We start from the raw sequence: 17149 nt of genomic DNA, 5'->3' as shown, positions 1-17149 counted from the left end.
AACTCATCTTATTTTTAATTGGTCGATAATTGGTACTTTTCAACCAGTATTTGACAAAACTTTCTTGTTTTTTTCAACAATATCAATCTTTTTATAGTCAAATGCGAAGAAAAACCCTAAAGTTATCCATGGAGTAGATTTTGATTTGTTGAAAATCTTTCTAATAACGGAACTAAGTTTCTGCTTTTTTTCATGATTTTTTTCATGATTCTTGTATAAATTCCTGCTGGGAGACACTAGAGTCTGAATACAAGATACATCAAACACAATTGCTGTCATTAAAGCAATTTAGGAAGAAATGTAGAGTTACGAAATACTCACATAGTCATGTTCAATTCAATGAGAGATGTTTTACAAATCAATGCATTATGTCAACAAATAGGACCAGGATCTTAATTGAAAGAGTGGTATCAAGATGCAACATCAGTTCCCTATGGTCATTTACTTATTGATTTAATTCAAAAATAGTTGATTCACTTAAATATTGCTCTAATAGTGGTTCTGTTCTAACAATATTTGATTTACCAGCCGGAGTAGCGACAAAGTTTCTTGATGATCAGTACACAATACGTCTCTATTCCCCAATAATTCAAAAAGATTCCTAAGTTTTCGAAAAGAATTTGATCTCAATTGTTCAAAAGAATTTTTTCAGTTTCTGAGCAACTGTTTTTGTTAAACCTATTAGGAGGAGAGCTTCAAACCCTTTGGAAAGAAGACATAAAATAAATTCGAAAAAAAAATCAGAATTAACACATAAAGTACTCCTCTACACGAAAAAAGAACTATTTAAAAATCAGCTAGGGGCTTACAGTTGATATCTTTTATCATTCTATTTCTCACTAAACGTTTGACTTAGTGTGAAACAGCTTGTTTCAACTCCGTACTCAAATTATCAATCACAAAGCACACTTCTAACAAAGAAAAACTGGAACAAAGGTAAGAAAAAGAGGAGAATGTACCACAAAACTTTGGTTCAATTTACAGTGCTATAATTGCAAGTTTGAAAACGGGTAACAATGAGCACCTTATTGATTTAAATTCTAATTCTCCTAGAATTGAACTGAGCCTGTAAAAAAACATCATTTTAGATAATCGAGATACATAAGAATCTTTTGTAGACCTTCTGTGTGCACTAAAGTGAAAAAATACCGATTCTCCAAATGCTTATTTTATCATTTTGGAAGCAACTCAAATTCCATCTAAATTTGTTATCAACAAGAATGCCAAAGCGAAAAACAGAGAAATTTAGACCCCGTTCAAAATCTGAAAAAATAAGTCTGAACAGATCTGAGCTTAGGGGTAGAGCTGCGTACGGTTCTGTGCGAAGCTTGAGTAAAGCAAGCGGCTTGCGAAAAAAGAAAAAGGAAAATTTTTACAAACCAAGATATCGTATACAAAAATTGGTCCTCCAATCAGACATTTCCGAAGACTTCAAGCTTTTTCCAAATATATCAAAGAAATCTGGTGCATGCACTAAGTTTTTGTAGACAAGTTAGCTAGTCAAAACAATGGAGTTACGTATTGATTAATTGCTGTAGGGAATTTTTCGAGGTTTGTCAAAGTTCAAATAATGAAAATGAAAACAAAGTATGCCGCAGACACAATGCAAGCTTTCAAAAAATAATTTCTCAATTAAGCTTTGGATGGATGAAGGAACTGAGGATCAATCAGTGTTTATCATTCAAAGTGCTAATTTGAGCAAAATTTTGGGTTGTGATTTAGACAAAAACCAGACAGAGGATGTAACGGGTGGAAAAGGACCAAATCATCCTCAGTATTCCTATAACATTATGAGAATACATTCCCTGATGATATGTAGTGATGTTTTAGATTAAAATAGAATAGGTGATACAAAAATTCCTATACTTTTTTGTATCCTTTTCATTTCCATAGTACAAAAAATAGAAACATAAAATCTACAGGACAATAGAAAAATTATCAACCCTTTACGCATCTACAATTTAATTTTTTTTTAAAGTCTTTCAATATCTTAAAAAACGAACTAAGGGATACTGCAGGTGAAAACATTCCTTTTGTTCCGTATGAATTACACGAGTTGTTTTTTTGTTCCGCTAGATTTTGGATAATCATTTTTGATTTATACTTTATACGAAATGGTTGCGCAAAAATCTGCTAATTGTTACACTTTTCAATGACATGCAAGACAGCATGGAAGAGGTTTTAGTGCTCATGCACAAACTCGTGGGAGAACTGCCGTCCCCTTTATTATAAAAATTATACAGTCCCAGCTGCCAAAACAATTGGAGCAGATTTGTTTGAATTTGCTGCGCCAGACTGGGGAGTCGTTATTGGACGAAAAGATCAAAAAATATGCAAAAGATTTTGGAACAAAAAAAGCTCGAAAAGAGTCGCGCGGTGGAAAAAGAAAAAATCCAAGCGCATAACAGTAAGAACAATTCTCAGAAAAAAGATCGAAAACCAATGGCTCTCCTAAAGACCTTTTTGAAAAATTTAAAGGAAAATAAATCGAAGTAGTCATTTTCGATAAAGAGGTTTTACAAGTTCTTTTTTGGATAAATTTGATAAAAACCCAGCTTTGGAAACATTTATATCATCTAACCCAAAAGGAATATTTCCCAGTGCTTCTATAGATGAAAAAAGTATTGAGTTTGAACTTGAGACGGATCGTAATCGTTACATGGGAATGCGTGCTACCCAAATCAGGAAAACATAAAACAAAACATCAAGCAAAATTAGAATATGACTCAGATGAAGGACCACAAAATTACTTAAACCATGTAAACAACCTACTATATTCTTTGTTCTCCAGCTGTGAAGTTTATTTTAAACATACAAGTGTTTACAACGCCAATGGATTATATCATCATAAAGCACAAATATCGAACGAACTCATTCGTCGGCAGTGAATAAAAAAGAACACTTGCTTGTCTTGTATATGGTTTTGATGAGTTTCCGGGAGCATTAGATATTTTTTTGTTCGCTGAAAAATCAATTTCCTACGGAAAGGGATAATTGTTTCACTCTTTGGGAGACTTGCCATTGATTTTTTTACTTGTGAAAAATTGTTTTCACTAAAAACCAAAATTGGAAATAAAATAAATTGAGCTGGACCTAAATTTACATGCTGTCTGATCATTCAAACATTAGCATGAAAATAATTGATTGTTTGCTGTTAACTAGAAAAAATTAAGCTGAACCTATTCACCAATACTTGCAATTGAATCTGGAAAAAGAACCTGCTCATTTCAATTACATGGAAACTATAGCAAAAACTTAATCATTCCATCTCGTTCCAGCAAGTTTATTCAGGAAAATGTTTTCAATCAAGCTTCACTAAGAAAAATAGCTGTTGCAATGAATACAAGTTCAGCCGTTAGGGAATTTTTCATGAAAGTCCATTTTTTTAAGAGAGAACTTCAATTTATTCGGGTTGGGAGAGCAATTCTTTCATTGGATTCAACTTCTCCTTGACGCCTTTATGTCACAACTATGAAAGCAATGCAGTTTAAACAATTTTCCAGCTCTTCCTATGGAAGATTTTTCAGAATCACTGTATCCTTGTTTTTGACTTGACTTCACAACAAGATGCAGCTGAAAAATTGCATTATCCAAAACGTGGAGAAAGCTCGAGCTTAGAATTTTTTCCAATTTCCCTTGGAGCAAGTGACGGAAGTGGTTGTCTTGGGAGAAGAATTATCAAAGGTTCAAATCGACAATTTCGGAACGGTCGCTAAAAAAATTCAAATTTCTTAAGTTTTCAGTTTCTTAAAAAAATATTGTATTTTTTGGGAGTTTTGTTTGTAATTATCCCTGTATAATCTCTTTTGTTTTTTGTCAGACTTAAACCTCCACAAAAATTAGATAATGAATGTTGCCTTAATGAAAACCCGAGATATTTCTATATTCTAGACCTTAAAACAGTATTTTAACCTCTGTCCCGTACATAAGACTTGTGTATGGGGTTTTGTTGATTCAGTATCTAATTGTGTGTAAATCATCAATCTTATTTTTCTTATCTGAAATTGCACTATCAACTATCATTTTTTTTCGTTTTTAGATATAAGTCAATAAACAATTGCATAGATGGACAACTTTCCACTTTTTCAAAATATCGAACATACTCCTAAGCTCAGGTTCAAGTATATGGGATTTTATCCTTCTGATAGCGTTCCTCAACTAGCAAAATTTTTTTTTGCAAAATATGATTGAGCTCCAAGCAATGGTAGAGAAGAATACTGGATCATGATTGCTCGATTGGACAAAACTTATTACTTTGCTGATTCTTTGGGAAGAAAACGTTTCAATTACTCCTTTTCAAAAAAAAATACCAGCGCATGGTTCAAAAGAAACTTCGAAAAACTGGTAAATTGTATGGTTTATACAAAGAAAATTTTGAAAAAAAAAAACACAAAATTTCTTCTTTTTTAAATTTCTACCAGAAGAACTTGAATAATAATCATGATGTTTATAATTTGAATTTTTTTGTTGATTACACGCAAAAATGCATTAAATTACTTTTTCTGTGAAATTAAATTGTCTTAAAAAAATTTTAAATGATCGTTTGACTTTTATTGTAATGTAAATTCTTTTTTTTTGTATTTTTAAATACATTTTTCTTCAGTTGTTTTCTTTTAGAAAAAAGAAACAAACGGTTTGCAAAAGTTCAGATGAGGAACTCCGTGAATATCTAGGCAAACTCGGAGAAAACTTGTAATTTGAATTCTGATAGCAAAAAAAATCCAAACAAACTAAAAAAAAGTAAGCTAAAAGTGAATATTTATAATGATAACTCTGAATAGAATGATATTTTTTGTTTAATTCAACACTAATTTTTTTTGAATTTGAATTTACTGTGGAAAAGATGTATACACTACGAATTTTCAAGATCCACAGTTTAAATCTTTTTTTTGCCGCTGTAAGCTTGCAAAGACATTTGGTGTAAATTGATATTTGAGGTGGAATATGGACGCGATTTTGCAGTGAGTGAAGATGATGATTCAATATTTGAAATTGAAAAGTTAAAAATTCAACCAATTTCTAACTTTTCAATTTCAAATATTGAATCATCATCTTCACTCACTGCAAAATCGCGTCCATATTCCACCTCAAATATCAATTTTGAAATTGAGCGAATGAGTTTCAAAGTTTTTCTGTTGTAGCCGAACCTTACCCCATCTGTGACACTGAACATTTCTCACTCTTATGAAAACAGAATTATTATTTCGTGAAATTTTGTTTACGGTAATCGGCGTCCCTGTTCACCGTGTGATAACATCTGGTGTTGCAGTTTTGACATAATTATTTGAGAAAATTTTTGTTTACGTCCACTACTTTGCTTTTATAAACAAAATTAAAAATTTTTTGGTATACTTCAGCATCCTCACTAACCACGGGGGTTACATCTGTTGTTGCAAACTTGAAAATTTGTCTGAGAAAATTTTGATTTAAAAAACAAAAATGAAAATTTGACTCTGAAAAACTTGAATTTTTTCTCAAACCTACTATCTGAAGCTTGCCATCAAAAAACTATCACATCATAAAACATAAGATTTTGAAAATTCCCGTTTGGGTTAAAAAATTTTTGGTTTTTGATTAAGAAAACGTTTAGAATTATACGCATCGGCACAGCCGGCCAGCCAAATATTTTTTTTCTCAGAACTTACCATCTTACCATCTGAAAATCTGAAGCCTATAACCTTAGTACATGGGAAATCTTTCACCTATGTTAATGCATAGGGTGCTGACCGGATACTCTATAGCCTATTTTAATAAATGGGGGTCAGCACCCTCCAGACGATTTTTCCCCAACATATACTACAACGGTGTTTAGTTTTTTTTAAATTTATTTTATTGTTAAGGCAATGAGACTAAAATTAACTCAAAAGTTCTCTCTTACTCAAAAAAATTTTTTGAAGATTTTAAGTGCATTTTGGGTATCAAAAACTAGCATTCCAAAAAATTTTGCTAAGAAATTACAAACAAAAATTTGAAGTTTTTAAAGTTTAAAAATGAGTTGTGGTTTTTCAAGAATTTTAATCTTAAAAATTCACAAAAAATAGTGATTTTCCAAATTGATCTAGAAAGAAAGTCTCAAAAATTTTGCTAACTGTTATAGAATCACAAAATGTGCCAAAATTGTAGAATTCGGACGTAGACTCACAAAAATCCCACTTTGAGCGGGCTCTGCATAACGACAGAAGAAAACGTTTCATACGATACTGACCCCATTTTAAAAAAAAGAACTTATGGAAAATTGTAGAAATGGAAATCAATGAAACTAAACCATTCGTTACAACTACAAAAGGAAAATAATAATAAATGGCTCGATGCACTTCCCTCAATACTAGTTTATCCAGAGACCTTCAGAAAAACGTGTATTGATATTGACGAAAGCACTGTATTGCGCAGAACGATTTTTATTTCCTTAGCAAAGCGAATCTGGAAAAACTCATCTTATTTTTAATTGGTTGATAGTTGGTACTTTTCAACCAGCATTTGACAAAACTTTCTTGTTTTTTTTTCAACAATATCAAAGGTTTTATAGTCAAATGCGAAGAAAAACCCTAAACTTATCCAAGGAGTAGATTTTGACTTGTTGAAAATCTTTCTAATAACGGACAATCTTTCTGAGACAAATTTTTGGTTGTGATTTAGACAAAAACCAGACAGAGGTTGTAACGGGTGGGAAAGGACCAAATCATCCTCAGTATTCCTATAACATTATGAGAATACATTCCCTGATGATATGTAGCGATGTTTTAGATTATTATAGAGTAGGTGGTCATACAAAAATTCCTATAGTTTTTTGTATCCTTTTCATTTCCGTAGTACAAAAAGAGAAACATAAAATCTACAGGACAATAGAAAAATTACCAACCCTTTACGCATCTACAATTTAAATTTTTTTAAAGTCTTTCAATAGCATAAAAAACGAACTAAGGGATACTACAGGTGAAAACATTCCTTTTGTTCCTTATGAATTACACGAGTTGTTCTTTTGTTCCGCTAGATTTCGGATAATCATTTTGATTTATAGTTTAGACGAAATGATTGCGCAAAAATCTGCTAATTGCTACACTTTTCAATGACATGCAAGACAGCATGGAAGAGGTTTGGTGCACAAACTTGTGGGAGAATTGCAGTCCCCTTTATTATAAAAAATTCACAGTACCAGCTGCCAAAAAAATTGGAGCAGATTTGTTTGATTTTGCTGCGCCAGACTGGGGAGTCGTTAGTGGACGAAAAGATCAAAAAATATGCAAAAGATGTTAAAACAAAAAAAGTTCGAAAGAGTCGCGCGGTGGGAAAAGAAAAAATCCAAGCGCAAAACAGTAAGAACAATTCTCCGAAAAAAGATCGAAAACCAGTGGCTCTCCTAAAGACCTTTTTGAAAAATTTGAAGGAAAATAAATTGAAGTAGTCATTTTCGATAAAGATATTTTACAAGTTCTTTTTTGGATATTTTTGATAAAAACCCAGCTTTGGAAACATCTATATCATCTAACACACAAGAATTATTTCCCTGTGCTTCTCTAGATGAAAACAGTATTGAGTTTGAACTTGAGACGGATCGTAATCGTTACATGGGAATGCGTGCTACCCAAATCAGGAAAACATAAAACAAAACATAAAGCAACATCAGAATATGACTCAGATGTAGGACCACAAAATTACTTAACCTATGTAAACAACCTACTATATTCTTTGTTCTCCAACTGTGAAATTTATTTTAAACATACAAGTGTTTACAACGCCAAATGTTTATATCCTCATAAAGCACAAATATCGAACGAACTCATTCGTCGGTAGTGTATAAAAAAGAACACTTGCTTGTATATGGTTTTGATGAGTTTCCGGGAGCATTAGATATTTTTTCGTTCACTGAAAAAGCAATTTCCTACGGAAAGGGATAACTGTTTCACTCTTTGGGAGGCTTGCCATTGATTGTTTGACTTGTGAAAAATTGTTTTCACCAAAAACCAAAATTGGAAATAAAATAAATTGAGCTGCACCTAAATTTACATGCTGTCTGATCATTCAAACATTAGCCTGAAAATAGTTGTTTGTTTGCTGTTTACTAGAAGAAAATTAAGCTGAACCTATTCACCAATACTTGCAATTGAATCTGGAAAAAGAACCTGCTCATTTCAATTACATAGAAACTATAGCAAAACTTTATCATTCCATCTCGTCCCAGCAAGTTTATCCAGGAAAATGTTTTCAATCAAGCTTCACTAAGAAAAATAGCTGTTGCAATGAATACAAGTTCAGCCGTTAGGGAATTTTTCATGAAAGTCCATTTTTTAAGAGAGAACTTAAATTTATTCGGGTTGGGAGAGCAATTGTTTCATTGGATTCAACTTCTGCTTGTCGCCTTTATGTCACAACTATGAAAGCAATGCTATATTTTGTTTTCAATATACTCGATTTTTTTGTAGATTTTTATTCTGCTTAATGCAATTCTCTCCAAAACTCGTGCGCGAACAAACTCGAACACCCCAATAATCACGCTCATCCGCTACGCCCCCCCCCCCTTACTACCCCCTTCCCCGTGCTACGCCAAACTACGAGCTCGAAATGTTCTGGTTCCCCTTCAAAAACGTGTGACAACTTCGGCTTATGATTCGACCGTGCTCGACCTATGTTTCGAATGTGCTCGACCTATATTTCGACTTTCTCGACCGAAATTGGTTATGATTCGACTTTGTGCTCGATCTATGTTTTGATTTCTCGACCAAAATCGGGTATATTTCGACTTTGTGCTCGATCTATGTTTTTCTACTTTCTCGACCAAAATTGGAAATTTTTTGACTTTCTAGACCAAAATCGGGTATGTTTCGACTTTGTGTTCGACATTCTAGACTGTAAAACAGTATTTTAAACTTTGTCCCGTACATAAGACTTGTGTATGGGGTTTTGTTGATTCAGTATCTAATTGTGTGTAAATCATCAATCTTATTTTTTTTTATCTAGAATTGCACTATCAACTATCAATTTTTTTTTCGTTTTTAAATATAAGTCATTAAACAATTGCATAGATGGACAACTTTCCACTTTTTCAAAATATCGAACATACTCCTAACCTCAGGTTCAAGTTTATGGGATCTTATCCTTCTGATAGCGTTCCTCAACTAGCAAAATTTTCTTTTGCAAAATATGATTGAGCTCCAAGCAATGATAGAGAAGAACACTTGATCATGATTGCGCGATTGGACAAAATTGTTACTTTGCTGATTCTTTGAGAAGAAAACGTTTCAATTACTCCTTTTCAAAAAAAAAATACCAGCGCATGGTTCAAAAAAACTTCGAAAAACTGGTAAGTTGTATGGTTTATACAAAGAAAATTTTGAAAAAACAAAATTTCTTCTTTTTTAAATTTCTATACCAGAAGAACTTGAATAATAATCATGATAAATATATTTTGAATTTTTTTGTTAATTATACGCAAAAACGCATTAAATTACTTTTTCTGTGAAACTAAATTGTCATAAAAAAATTATAAATGATAGTTTGATTTTATTGTAATGTATTTTTTTTTGTATTTTTAAATACACTTTTCTTCAGTTGTTTTTTGTTTAGAAAAAAAGAACAAACGGTTTGCAAAAGTCCAGAAGAGGAACTCCGTGAATATCTAGGCAAACTCGGAGAAAACTTGTATTTTGAATCTTGATAGCAAAAAAAATCAAAACAAACTAAAAAAAAGTGAGCTGAAAGTGAATAATTATAATGATAATTCTGAATAGGATGATAATTTTTGTTTGATTCAACACTAATCTTTTTGGAATTTACTGTGGGAAAGCTTTATACACAACGAATTTTCAAGATCCACAGTTTAAATCTTTTTTTTTTGCCGCTGTAAACTTTCAAAGACATTTGGTGAAAATTGATATTTGAGGAGGAATAAGCGAGCGATTTTGCAGTGAATGGAGATGATGATTCAATACTTGAATTTGAAAAGTTATAAATTCAACCAATTTCTAATTTTGAAATTGAGCGAATGAATTTCAAAACTTTTCTGTTGTTGCCGAACCTTACCCCATCTGTTAAACTGAACATTTCTCACTCTTATGAAAACAGAAGTAATATTTCGTGAAATTTTTTTTACGGTAATCAGCGTCCCTGTTCACCGTGTGGTAACATCTGGGGTTGCAGTTTTGACATAATTGTATGAGAAAATTTTTGTTTACGTCCACTACTTCGCTTTAATAAACAAAAATTAAAAAAATTTTAGCATACTTCAGCATCCTCATTAAACACGGGGGCTACATCTGTTGTTGCAAACTTGAAATTTTGTCTGAGAAAATTTTGATTTAAAATACAAACGTGAAAATTTGACTCTGAAAAACTTAAATTTTTTCTGAAACCTACTATCTGAAGCTTGCCATCAAAAAAACTATCACGTCATAAAACATAGGATTTTGAAAATTCCCGTTTGGGTTAAAAATTTTTGAGTTTTTGATTAAGAAAACGTTTAGAATTATACGCATCGGCACAGCCGGCCGCAAAATATTTTTTTCTCAGAACTTACCATCTTACCATCTGAAACTCTGAAGCCTTTAACCTTAGTACATGGGAAATGTTTCACCAATGTTAATGCATAGGGTGCTGACCGGAAACTCTATAGCCTATTTTAATAAATGGGAGTCAGCACCCCCCAGACGACTTTTCCCAAACATATACTACAACGGTGTTTAGTTTCTATTAAATTTAATTTATTGTTGAGGCAATGAGACCAAAATTAAAGCTTATCATTACTATGATCTTTTATTGAAGGTATGCAGGTGGCACGAGGTTTCGAAATTGCTGTTTTCCCGTAAGCAGAGGTTTTGGTGCACAAACTCGTGGGAGAACTGCAGTCCCCTTTATTATAAAAAATTCACAGTACCAGCTGCCAAAAAATCTGGAGCAGATTTGTTTGAATTTGCTGCGCCAGACTGGGGAGTCGTTAGTGGACGAAAAGATCAAAAAATATGCAAAAGATGTTGAAACAAAACAAGTTCGAAAAGAGTCGCGCGGTGGAAAAAGAAAAAATGCAAGCGCATAACAGTAAGAACAATTCTCGGAAAAAAGATCGAAAAACCGTGGCTCTCCTAAAGACCTTTTTGAAAATTTTAAAGGAAAATAAATCGAAGTAGTCATCTTCGATAAGGAGCTTTTACAAATTCTTTTTTGGATATTTTTGACAAAAACCGAGCTTTGGAAACATTTATATCATCCAACACACAAGAATTATTTCCCAGTGCTTCTCTAGATGAAAACAGTATTGAGTTTGAAATTGAGACGGATCGTAATCGTTTCATGGGAACGCGTGCTACCCAAATCAGCAAAACATAAAACAAAACATAAAGCAAATTCAGTATATGACTCAGATGAAGGACCACAAAATTACTTAACCTATGTAAACAACCTACTATATTCTTTGTTCTCCAGCTGTGAAGTTTATTTTAACATTACTATGATCTTTTATTGAAGGTATGCAGGTGGTTCCGAAATTGCTTTTTTTCCCGTAAGCTGCAATCTACCCGCTATAGATATTGATCGGGGTCGGTACTTTCAGGAGTTCTAGTTCCAACCGGTTGAAAAACGTTGAAGACCATTGTATTTGGTGTATTTTAGTTTTTTTTTGTACATGTTTTTTTTTGTTTTCCTCCCAAAAAATCACAATCGAAATAGATCGATTGTTATATCATATTAAAACATTTTCAGACGTGGTTAAAACAACATTAAAAACTTTGAAAAATTGGGTTTGAAATTTTTGATTTTTGGTCTTATTTCGATCTATGAAGTTGAGCTTGCAGGCAAGCTTTGAATAGCTTATTGAAGATTAAATTTAGATCTAGAAAAATAATTTTTACTCAAAAAATTTTTTGAAGTTTTTAAGTGCATTTTGGGTATCAAGAACTTAAAGCATTCCAAAAGGTTTTGCTAAGAAATTATAAACAAAAATTTGACGTTTTAAAAGTCTAAAAATGAGTTGTGGTTTTTCAAGAATTTTAATCTTGAAACTTCACAAAAAATAGTGTTTTTCCAAATTGATCTAGAAAAAAATTCTCAAAACTTTTGCTAACTGTTATAGAATCACAAAATGTGCCAAAATTGCAGAATTCGGACTCACAAATATCGCACTTCGAGCGGGCTCTGCATAACGACAGAAGAAAACTTTTCATACGATACCGATCCCATATTAAAAAAAAGAACTTATAAAAAATCGTAGAAATGGAAATCAATGAAAACAAATCATTCTTTACAACTACAAAAGGAAAACTATGATAAATGGCTCGACGCACTTCCATCAATACTAGGTTATCTAGAGACCTTCAGAAAAACGTGTATCGATATTGACGAAAGCACTGTATTGCGCAGAACGATTTTTATTTCCTTAGTTGGTCCAAGCGAATCTGGAAAAACTCATCTTATTTTTAATTGGTTGATAATTGGTACTTTTCAGCCAGCATTTGACAAAACTTTTTTGTTTTTTTTTCAATAATATCAACCTTTTTATAGCCAAATGCGAAGAAAAACCCTAAATTTATCCAAGGACTAGATTTTGACTTGTTGAAAATCTTTCTAATAATGGAACTAAGTTTCCGCTTTTTTTCATGATTCTTTTCATGATTCTTGTATAAATTCCTGCTGGGAGACACTAAAGTCTGAATACAAGATACATCAAACACAATTTTTTCATCAAAGCAATTTAGGAAGAAATGTAGAATTACGAAATACTCACATAGTCATGTTCAATTCACTGAGAGAAGTTTTACAAATCAATGCATTATGTCAACAACTAGGACCAGGATCTTAATTGAAAGAGTTTTATCAAGATGCAACATCAGTTCCCTGTGGTCATTTACTTATTGATTTAATTCAAAAAAAGTTGATTCACTTAAATATTGCTCTAATAGTGGTTCTTTTCCAACAAACTTTGATTTACCAGCCGAAGTAGCGACAGAGTTTCTTGATGATCAGTACACAATACGTCTCTATTCTCCCAATAATTCAAAAAGATTCCTAAAATTTCGAAAAGAATTTGATCTCAATTGTCCAAAAGATTTATTTGAGATTCTGAGCAACTGTTTTTGTTAAACCTATTAAGAGGAGAGCTTCAAACCCTTTGGAAAGAAGACGTAGTATAAAATCGAAAAAAAAAATCAGAATTAACACATAAAGTACTCCTCTACACGAAAAAAGAACTATTTAAAAATCAGCTAAGGCTTACAGTTGATATCTATGATCATTCTGTTTGTCACTAAACGTTTGACTTAGTATGAAACAGCTTGTTTCATTTCCGTGTTCAAATTATCAATCACAAAGCACACTTCTAACAAAGAAAAACTGGAACAAAAGTAAGAAAAAGAGGAGATTGTACCAAAAGACTTTGATTCAAATTACAGTGCTGCTATTGCAAGTTTGAAAACGGGTAACAATGAGCACCTTATTGATTTAAATTATAATTCTCCTAGAATTGAACTGAGCCTGTAAAAAAACATCATTTTAGATAATCGAGATACATAAGAATCTTTTGTAGACCTTCTTTGTGCACTAAAGCGAAAAAAAACCGATTCTCCAGATGTTTATTTTATCATTTTGGAAGCAACTCAAACTCCATTTAAATTTGTTATCAACAAGAATGCCAAAGCGAAAAACAGAGAAACTTAGACCCGTTCAAAATCTAAAAAGTAAGTCTGAACAGATTGTATTTTAGGGGTAGAGCTGCGTACGGTTCTGTGCGAAACTTGAGTATACAAAAATTGGTCCTCCAATCAGACGTTTCCGAAGACTTCAAGCTTTTTCCAAATATATCAAAGCAATCTGGTGCATGCACTTCGTTTTTGTAGACAAGTTAGCTAGTCAAAACAATGGAGTTACGTATTTATTAATTGCTGTAGAAAATTTTTCGAGATTTGTCAAAATTGAAATAATGAAAACAAAGTATGCCCCAGACACAATGCAAGCTTTCAAAAAATAATTTCTCAATTAAGCTTTGGATGGGTGAAGGAACTGAGGATCAATCAGTGTTTATCATTCAAAGTGCTAATTTGAGACAAATTTTTGGTTGTGATTTAGACAAAAACCAGACAGAGGATGTAACGGGTGGAAAAGGACCAAATCATCCTCAGTATTCCTATAACATTATGAGAATACATTCCCTGATGATATATAGTGATGTTTTAGATTATAATAGAGTAGGTGATACAAAAATTCCTATACTTTTTTGATTCCTTTTCATTTCCATAGTACAAAAAATAGAAACATAAAATCTACAGGACAATAGAAAAATTATCAACCATTTACTCATCTACGATTTAATTTTTTTAAAGCCTTTCAATAGCATAAAAAATGAACTAAGGGATACTACAGGTGAAAACATTCCTTTTGTTCCGTATAAATTACACGAGTTGTTCTTTTGTTCCGCTAGATTTCGGATAATCATTTTTGATTTATACTTTATACGAAATGGCTGCGCAAAAATCTGCTAATTGTTACACTTTTCAATGACACTTTTCTCGTGGGAGAACTGCAGTCCCCTTCATTATAAGAAAAATATACAGTTCCAGCTGCCAAAAAAATTGGAGCAGATTTGTTTGAATTTGCTGCGCCAGACTGGGGAGACCTTAGTGGAAGAAAAGATCAAAAAAATATGCAAGAGATGTTGGAACAAAAAAAGTTCGAAAAGAGTCGCGCGGTGGAAAAAGAAAAAATCCAAGCGCATAACAGTAAGAACAATTCTCGGAAAAAGATCGAAAACCAGTGGCTCTCCAAAAGACCTTTTTGAAAAATTTAAAGGAAAATAAATCGAAGTAGTCATTTTCGATAAGGAGCTTTTACAAATTCTTTTTTGGATATTTTTGACAAAAACCCAGCTTTGGAAACATTTATATCATCTAACACACAAGAATTATTTCCCAGTGCTTCACTAGATGAAAACAGTATTGAGTTTGAACTTGAGACGGATCGTAATCGTTTCATGGGAACGCGTGCTACCCAAATCAGCAAAACATAAAACAAAATATAAAGCAAATTCAGAATATGACTCAGATGAAGGACCACAAAATTACTTAAACCATGTAAACAACCTACTATATTTTTTGTTCTTCAGCTGTGAAGTTTATTTTAAACATACAAGTGTTTACAACGCCAATGGATTATATCATCATAAAGCACAAATATCGAACGAACTCATTCGTCGGCAGTGAATAAAAAAAGAACACTTGCTTGTCTTGTATATGGTTTTGATGAGTTTCCGGGAGCATTTGATAATTATTCGTTCACTTAAAAAGCAATTTCCTACGGAAAGGGATAACTGTTTCACTCTTTGGGAGGCTTGCCATTGATTTTTATTACTTGTGAAAAATTATTTTCACCAAAAAATAAAGTTCGAAATAAATTAACTTGAGCTGGACCTAAATTTACGTGCTGTCTGATCATTCAAACATTAGCCTGAAAATAATTGATTGTTTGGTGTTTACTAGAAGAAAATTAAGCTGAACCTATTCACCAATACATGCAATTGAATCCGGAAAAAGAACCTGCTCATTTCAATTATATGGAAACTATAGCAAAAAACTTTATCATTCCATCTCGTCCAAGCAAGTTTAAGCAAGAAAATGTTTTCAATCAAGCTTCACTAAGAAAAATAGCTGTTGCAATGAATACAAGTTCAGCCGTTGGGGAATTTTTCATAAAAGTCCGTTTTTTAAGAGAGAACTTAAATTTATTCGGGTTGGGAGAGCAATTGTTTCATTAAATTCAACTTCTCCTTGTCGCCTTTATGTTACAACTATGAAAGCATTGCAGTTTAAACCATTTTCCAGTTCTTCCTATGGAAAATTTTTCAGAATCATTGTATTCTTGTTTTTGACTTGACTTCACTACAAGATGCAGCTGAAACGTTGCATTATCCAAAACGTGGAGAAAGCTTGAGCTTAGAATTTTTTTCCAATTTTTTTAATCTAAAATTGCACTATCAACTATCATTTTTTTTTCGTTTTTTAATATAAGTCATTAAACAATTGCATAGATGGACAACTTTCCACTTTTTCAAAATATCGAACATACTCCTAACCTCAGGTTCAAGTTTATGGGATCTTATCCTTCTGATAGCGTTCCTCAACTAGCAAAATTTTCTTTTGCAAAATATGATTGAGCTCCAAGCAATGATAGAGAAGAACACTGGATCATGATTGCTCGATTGGACAAAAATTATTACTTTGCCAATTCTTTGGTAAGAAAACGTTTCAATTACTCCTTTTCAAAAAAAATACCAGCGCATGGTTCAAAAGTAACTTCGAAAAACTGGTAAATTGTATGGTTTATACAAAGAAAATTTTGAAAAAACAAAATTTTTTCTTTTTTAAATTTCTACCAGAAGAACTTGAATAATAATCTTGATGTTTATAATTTTGAATTTTATTGTTAATTAGAAGCAAAAACGCATTAATTTTTTTCTCTGTGAAATTAAATTGATATAGAAAAAATTATAAATGATGGTTTGACTTTTATTGTAATGTAATTTCTTTTTTTTTGCATTTTTAAATATTTTTTTCTTCATTTGTTTTCTTTTTTAAGAAAAGAAACAAACGGTTTGCAAAAATCCAGATGAGGAACTCAGTGAATATCTAGGCAAACTCGGAGAAAATTTGTATTTTGAATTCTGATAGCAAAAAAAATCAACTAAAAAAAAGTAAGCTGAAAGTGAATAATTATAATGATAATTCTGAATAGGATGATAATTTTTGTTTGATTCAACACTAATCTTTTTGGAATTTAATGTCGGAAAGATGTATACACTACGAATTTTCAAGATTCACAGTTTAAATATTTTTTTGCCGCTGCAAACTTTCAAAGACATTTGGTGTAAATTGATTTTTGAGGAGGAATAAGGAAGCGATTTTGCAGTGAATGAAGATGATGACTCAATATTTGAAATTGAAAAGTTAAAAAATCAACCAACTTCTAAATTTGAAATTGAGCGAATGAATTTCAAAGTTTTTCTGTTGTTGCCGAACCTTACCCCATCTGATACACTGAACATTTATCACTCTTATAAAAACAGAAGTAATATTTCGAGAAGTTTTTTTACGGTAATTGGCGTCCCTGTTCACCGTGTGGGGTAACATTTGGTGTTGCAGTTTTGACATAATTGTATGAGAAAATTTTTGTTTACGTC

The sequence above is a fragment of the Symsagittifera roscoffensis genome, chromosome 9 (assembly GCF_963678635.1).
Source record: "Symsagittifera roscoffensis chromosome 9, txSymRosc1.1, whole genome shotgun sequence".
In the NCBI taxonomy this organism is placed as follows: Eukaryota; Metazoa; Xenacoelomorpha; order Acoela; family Convolutidae; genus Symsagittifera; species Symsagittifera roscoffensis.
This window is presented reverse-complemented; position numbering follows the sequence as displayed.